Source organism: Tachypleus tridentatus, chromosome 10, assembly GCF_004210375.1.
Source record: "Tachypleus tridentatus isolate NWPU-2018 chromosome 10, ASM421037v1, whole genome shotgun sequence".
In the NCBI taxonomy this organism is placed as follows: Eukaryota; Metazoa; Arthropoda; class Merostomata; order Xiphosura; family Limulidae; genus Tachypleus; species Tachypleus tridentatus.
Window position 1 is genome coordinate 6,101,788 of NC_134834.1, and position 7,192 is coordinate 6,108,979.

Here is a 7,192-nt window from a genome sequence, read left to right on the forward strand (position 1 = left end):
TACTACTTCATCACCAAACACCAACATTTAATGAAGGAATACGATGAATTATTGTTTAATATTTCATTGTACAATTTCATCAGTAAACAAGGAATTTTATGCAAGCAATAAAATCAATTATTGTTTTATATTTCATTGTATATCTTTATCACTAGTCACCAACACTTTCTGAAGCAATAAGGCCAATCATTATTTAACATTTCATTGTTCAACTTGATAGCGAACACCAAAATTTAGTAAAGGAATAAAATCAATCATTTTTTATTTCATTGTACAACTTCATCACTAATCACCAAGATTTATTAATGCAATAAGGTTAATCATTGTTTAATATTACATTGTACAACTTCATAACCAAGCACCAAAATTTAATGAAGCTATAAGGTCAATCATTGTTTAATATTACATTGTAGAACTTCATAACCCAAGAACAAGCTTTACTGCAGTATGGTCAATAATTGTTTAATATTTCATTTTACAACTTCATAACCCAAGAACAAGCTTTACTGCAGTATGGTCAATCATTGTTTAATGGTTTAGTAAAGACTGTTTTTCATATTTCATTACTTTAAAATATCCAGTCTTTTAATACAATTTTTGTTAACAGATATTTCCTGTGACCTTACAGCCTACTGACGAATAAGAACAAGATGAACTACTTCAAAACTAAAATGGCTCAGGACGAATCCGGTGTTCATCTGTTTTTATGTTTAGTGACCATGACGTCAGCAGCATACAGCGGTTTTTGCTGGAAGACACTTTTATATTTACTTACCTGGGCCATAATGCATCGAGACGTTCGTTGGCTAGAGACAGCTGTAAGATACTGTTTGTGAAACATTTATTATTCACACTAAGATGATCAGCTGAGAAAAGGCTGCTGGTTACAACATACCTGTGTACTGGTCAGCATACATTTGCTATATTTTAGCGTCCTGTGTCGGGCTTCCCCATTTTACAATTCGTCCAGATGAAGAGAAGGGTTAACATTAACCGAAATAAGTCGTGTAAGCTCAACGTAGAGCTCCCCAGGCCAGTTATTACCCACTTTCAGGGGTAAGGTGCTTCTTCCACGTGGTTGATGGTGATAAGTCAGGAGAATCACCTTATATGTAAAGAATATATAAATATATAAATATACATATTAAAAGTTGCTCAGTGACATTTTATATGAACACTGCCTTCAACTGAATATTTGAAAGTACTAATGTTGTTAATATACTGTTTGAAAAACCTGGCTTTAAATTAAAAACACACAAGAAATTTGCTTAGCATTGAGAATTTTGTTTCGTGAAAGATTTTTATTGTAATTTTGAAACAATTTTGACTACCTGTTATGGATTCCAAAATCAACTCAGTCAATATTTGAGCATTTAAAATATTTACTTCCTTCCTACCAGAATTTAATGGTTAATTATATGAAAATCTTGTAATTAATTTTAATGATTTATAGTAACCAAGCCTTTACCTTTACGTTCTATGCTTTTTTGTGTTATTAATGTTAATTTTGCTTATTTTTTCGTAACAATTTATAAATAATTTAAACGATGGCCGTTGTGGCAGAGACTAAGTTTATTTAGGTTTCATTGACAAGTGCCGCCTTATTGTGGTACACTATTTCTTCTTATAATTGATGTGATACAATAACTTTTTCAAATCAGTTTCTATTTACACAAAGACGATGGTTCAGACCTGTATTCGTATATTTGCTGATGACAAATTATAGGTTTTGGTTTCGTTAAATGATATAGATTCTGTGATATAGCAGTCCGAACGCTCGACTTCTGTGATGGTAAGAGTCGTCAGGTTTTATGTATACGGGAATACCTATATGACAATACAGTTTGTGATAATGACCGCACTCATCTAAATAGCTTTGGTTCTAACACCTCAATGAACGTGTTTACATGTAGAACAGAATGTTTTATATTTTTGTTACGTGGTACTAAACATTTTGTAAACCCTTATCTTCGCTGCCCCGCGGCTTGTTAAGCACAAAGCTTCACAATGGGCTATCTGTACTTATAGCTGTAGAGAAATTACAGTAATACCGATGTTTATAATTAATTAAGAAATTTCCTATAAAAGATAGCTTTGCCATGCTATGTACCCACGTTGAATAAAGGGATCCATCAGTTCCACACGAACATTTTGTTTAACCCTATATTACACATTTAACTATTCGTTCTATTATTTCAGATGTCAGTAGCACTGGGATACAGCACCTTCAACATCACTATTGATAAATTAGATCCTTTATCATGTTCTTGACTTGTTTTTTGTCCTTTCGCTGTGTTCTTGCTTCCTGTTCTTTCTTTACGTTCTTAACTTGTTTCCTGTTCTTTCATTACGTTCTTAACTTTTTTCCTGTTCTTTCATTACGTTCTTAACTTTTTTCCTGTTCTTTCATTACGTTCTTAACTTGTTTCCTGTTCTTTCTTTAGTCCTTAACTTGTTTCCTGTTCTTTCTTTAGTCCTTAACTTGTTTCCTGTTCTTTCATTAGGTTCTTAACTTGTTTCCTGTTCTTTCATTAGGTTCTTAACTTGTTTCCTGTTCTTTCTTTAGTCCTTAACTTGTTTCCTGTTCTTTCTTTAGTCCTTAACTTGTTTCCTGTTCTTTCATTACGTTCTTAACTTGTTTCCCGTTCTTTCATTGCGTTCTTAACTTGTTTCCTGTTCTTTCATTGCGTTCTTAACTTGTTTCCCGTTCTTTCATTATGTTCTTAACTTGTTTCCTGTTCTTTCTTTAGTTCTTAACTTGTTTCCTGTTCTGTTGTTACGTTCTTGATTGTTTTCGATTTGCTAATAACGTTCTTATTATTTGATGTTTCTGTTCGTTTTGTCGTATACTCGTCTATATGTGAGACTGTTTACAAAATACAAAAAAGTACGTTATTAAGACATTAGCTTCACTCTGTTTTAACGATTATCCCATTTTTGACGGTACTTGTCATGTGTAATAGTTAAAGGATCTATAATTTAGGGCTTGATATTGGACCCAGCACAGCATTGCTAATTGCGGGATGGAAATCAGTCATCGAATATGTTCACACTTTCAGCCTTGAGGACGATTTAACTTGAAGTCTATTCCACTTCCTTTGTAAATAGCAGTCCAAGAATTGGTGGTAGGTGGTGTTGACTAGCTGCTGTCTCTAGTCTGACACTTCAAAGTTAGGTACGGCTATCACAGTTAGGCTATCACAGTTACCCCTCGAGTAGTTTTGCGCGAAACTTAACAAAACAAATTACCTAATTAGTAGTAAATTATGGCAAATGTTGCTACAACAGCTACTGTAATTAATATTTCCTGGTTAACAGGATATTTATGCGGTTCAAAGTTCCTTTTACGTTTTACTAATTTTCTTATTCAGAATTATAAATGACACAAGCCTGCATACCTAAACTTTATAAACGTTGTTTTAGTTTTATTAACGTATTTCCCATAATTCATCTGTGTAGATTTCGAAAACAATATTAATTTTTTTCTATCACGTAAGGATTTTTTTACAAATTGGGAAGAACAGATTCTTACTTAGGTCGAAATATTATTTTGCTTACAACAATAAACATTTATTATTATTATTGTTGTTAGTTTTGGGTTGTAGAACTATTGATAAAACTCTCACATTGCGATTGGATAAGAGAAACCTACACCCAATGGTTGTCAACATTTTAAGCATAACAAAATGTGACCCTAATATGAAAATGATTCACTTATGTAAAACATAAAGTGATATTATGTGAAAAGTTTGTACGTGATGGAGAAAAAATGGATATAAGTTTCGGATTCTACTTACAGGAATTATTATAGTACATGTAACAATTTCAAGACAGTAAAACCATCGTAGGACTGTATAATCAGAACAAAACCTACTGGGAAATTTCATTCAGCATTTGACAACAAAAATAAAAGTACAAATTGTAAGCACTGACATCACTATAGACACATTTGTTGGTCATTAGTTGCTTTAAAATCATGGCCAATAATCCAAACATTTCTATAGTTAAAAGAACTGAGTACTTCTTGTGGTACAAGAGCTTGTGCTAGAATTGAATATTTTCTAATGTCTGTTGTAATTATACAGTTCTATCAAGTACCAAACATTAAAATATAGATAAGTGGACAACTCATCATCTTTACCATGTGAAACAAATACTACTGGAAGTTGCATAGTTCTCTCAACACACGAGCACATTCGTAACCACTTTATGACAGTTACTCTAGAAGGAACACAATCTGGAGAAATATATCATGTTACATTAACTTGTAGATGGATTTTCTAGAATACAGAATATACACTAATCACTAGACAAAAATATATACTGTTCGGAAAATACGATTACTGATACACCTAGATGGGATTTGGATAATCAGGCTGACCATTAGACGACTGTAAGATTAAGCTAAAATCTAAATATTTCAAATTAATCTCTAATATAAAGGTATTCTTAATATATACATTGAATCTGATCAGTCAAATGTGTATAACCCACTTTTCAAATGAATAAAGACTGTTACGGATATATGTATAATATGTGGAAAGGATTTGACTGTCTGAAATATAACACCTAGAACGAATCTTGGCTGTCAGAAATATAAACTTCAGAAAACATACAGAGAAGGTCTGTATTGTTGGATATAACAAATATACAGTTAAGTACAGAGAGGAACTTTGTTATTGGATATAAGAAGTATCTTGAGAAGGTTTGTGTTGTTTCATATAATGGATATACAACACCTAGACAGAATTGGATTATCAGAATTATATACTTTGGGTTTATTCCTTGGTGCTGTAGTGTTTGTTTGATTTTCTACAACTCTTTGTCCATTACTAAACATTCCCAACATGGGCAGAAACACTTGTATCAAAGCCTGCCCTGCTGAAGAGAGATATAAGTTATAGAGAAACTTGGTATATATATATATATATTTCTATTGGACTGTGTAAAATACACTAAAAGTTGCATTCCAAATAAAATTGCTTTCTTATTAAACATTGGATCTGTAGTTTTCTTAATGTGTTTTCACACCAACAAAGAAAGTTTAACCATTTCATCCAGAAGTGCATCTGATTTCTATTGTTTAGGAAATCAGTAACAATGATGTTTTGCTGTTTAAATAACTCTTAACGGTGTTTTGCTCAGTAGAGTTGTTAACTTTTGTAATATGAGCTGAAAATCTCATCACGTTGAGATTGGTGAAGGTTGATTAAAATCCATATAATATAATACTGATGATAAGAACAAAATTGGGTTACCAAAATCTCCTCCATTAGCTTTGCTTACAGAAATAACAAATAAGTGTAAAATAAGTAATATTAAATGCAAGAGAAAAGAAATAGTTCTTATGCAATGTTTATCTATAACAAAGGACTGCAGTAAAAAACAATCTTAAAAGAATCCCATAATTTTTCTCAGAAAAAGATGATTTCTTTCCTATTATAAAGTAATACAATTTGTTAATCTCTGGTTAATCACCTCATTAAAAACTTGTACCTCATCAGTTCTCATCACAAAATATTTCTACCCAGTGTATAAAATATATCTTAATGGTTTACAAAATACTTAACTCTAACAAATACAAATGGAATATAAGCTAAAGTATGAACAAAAGAAAAGAAACTAAAAATAAACCTACTGTATATTTATTACCTACCTAACTTCTCACTAGTAGTTATAGGGTTCTCATTTGTTTCACATGACAACTTTTCTATAGGTATTTACAGAATTATTCATAATGACACACACTCCCTCACTGTTTTCTTGAAGTATTCTATATAAACCCCCTGCCTATTTGAACATATGGGTTACTTGTTTAATATCTTTTTTTACTCTCTTAATTAAATATTATCTGCTTACTCCATCTCTCTGTATATCATATCTAAACATTAATTTAGTGACCATGATATTACACACACAACTTTCGCTCTGTGTATCATATCCAAACATCAATTTAGTGATCATGATATTACACACACATCTTTCTCTCTGTGTATCATATCTAAACATTAATTTAGTCACCATGATATTACACACACATCTTTCTCTCTCTGTATCATATCTAAACATTAATTTAGTGACCATGATATTCCACAAATATCTTTATCTCCGTGTACCAAATACAAACATTAATTTAGTGACCATGATATTACACACATTTCTTTCTCTCTGTGTATCATATACAAACATTAATTTAGTCACCATGATATTACACCCATTTATTTTTCTCTGTGTAACATATCAAAACATTAATTTTGTGACCATGATATTATACACATATCTTTCTCTCTGTGTACCACATACAAACATTAATTTAGTGACCATGATATTACACACACCTCTTTATCTCTGTGTACCACATACAAGCATTAATTCAGTGGCCATGATATTCCACACATATCTTTTTCTCTGTGTATCATATCCAAACATTAATTTAGTGACCACAGTATTACACACATTTTTTTCTCTCTGTGTATTATATCCAAACATTAATTTTGTGACCATGATATTACACACATATCTTTCTCTCTGTGTACCATATACAAACATTAATTTAATGACCATGATATTACACACAATTCTTTCTCTCTGTTTACCACATACAAACATTAATTTAGTGACCATGATATTACACACATTTCTTTCTCTTTGTGTATCATATCCAAACATTAATATAGTGACCACAGTATTACACACATTTCTTTCTCTCTGTGTACCACATGCAAACATTAATTCAGTGACCATAATATTACACATATATCTTTCTCTCTGTGGACCACATACAAACATTAATATAGTGACCATGATATTACACACATTTTTTTCTCTCTGTATATCATATCCAAACATTAATTTTGTGACTATTATATTACACACATTTCTTTCTCTCTGTGTACCACATACAAACATTAATTTAGTGACCATGATATTCCACAAATATCTTTATCTCCGTGTACCACATACAAACATTAATATAGTGACCATGATATTACACACATTTCTTTCTGTCTGTGCACCACATACAAACATTAATTTAGTGACCATATTTCACCCATTTATTTTTCTCTGTGTATCATATCAAAACATTAATTTTGTGACCATGATATTATACACATATCTTTCTCTCTGTGTACCACATACAAACATTAATTTAGTGACCATGATATTACACACATTTCTTTCTCTCTGTATA

General features: G+C 31.3%; 1 pseudogene across 1 annotated transcript in view; it reads left to right on the forward strand.

The window, feature by feature from the left end:
• The window catches only part of LOC143228686 (Krueppel-like factor 7), a 103,913-nt pseudogene extending 98,918 nt beyond the window's left edge, over nt 1–4,995 (forward strand). Inside the window, exon 7 of the transcript XR_013015413.1 lies at nt 629–4,995. The product of XR_013015413.1 is annotated as a Krueppel-like factor 7 (transcript). The remainder of the gene's footprint in view (nt 1–628) is intronic.
• The last annotated feature ends 2,197 nt before the right edge of the window (nt 4,996–7,192 follow it).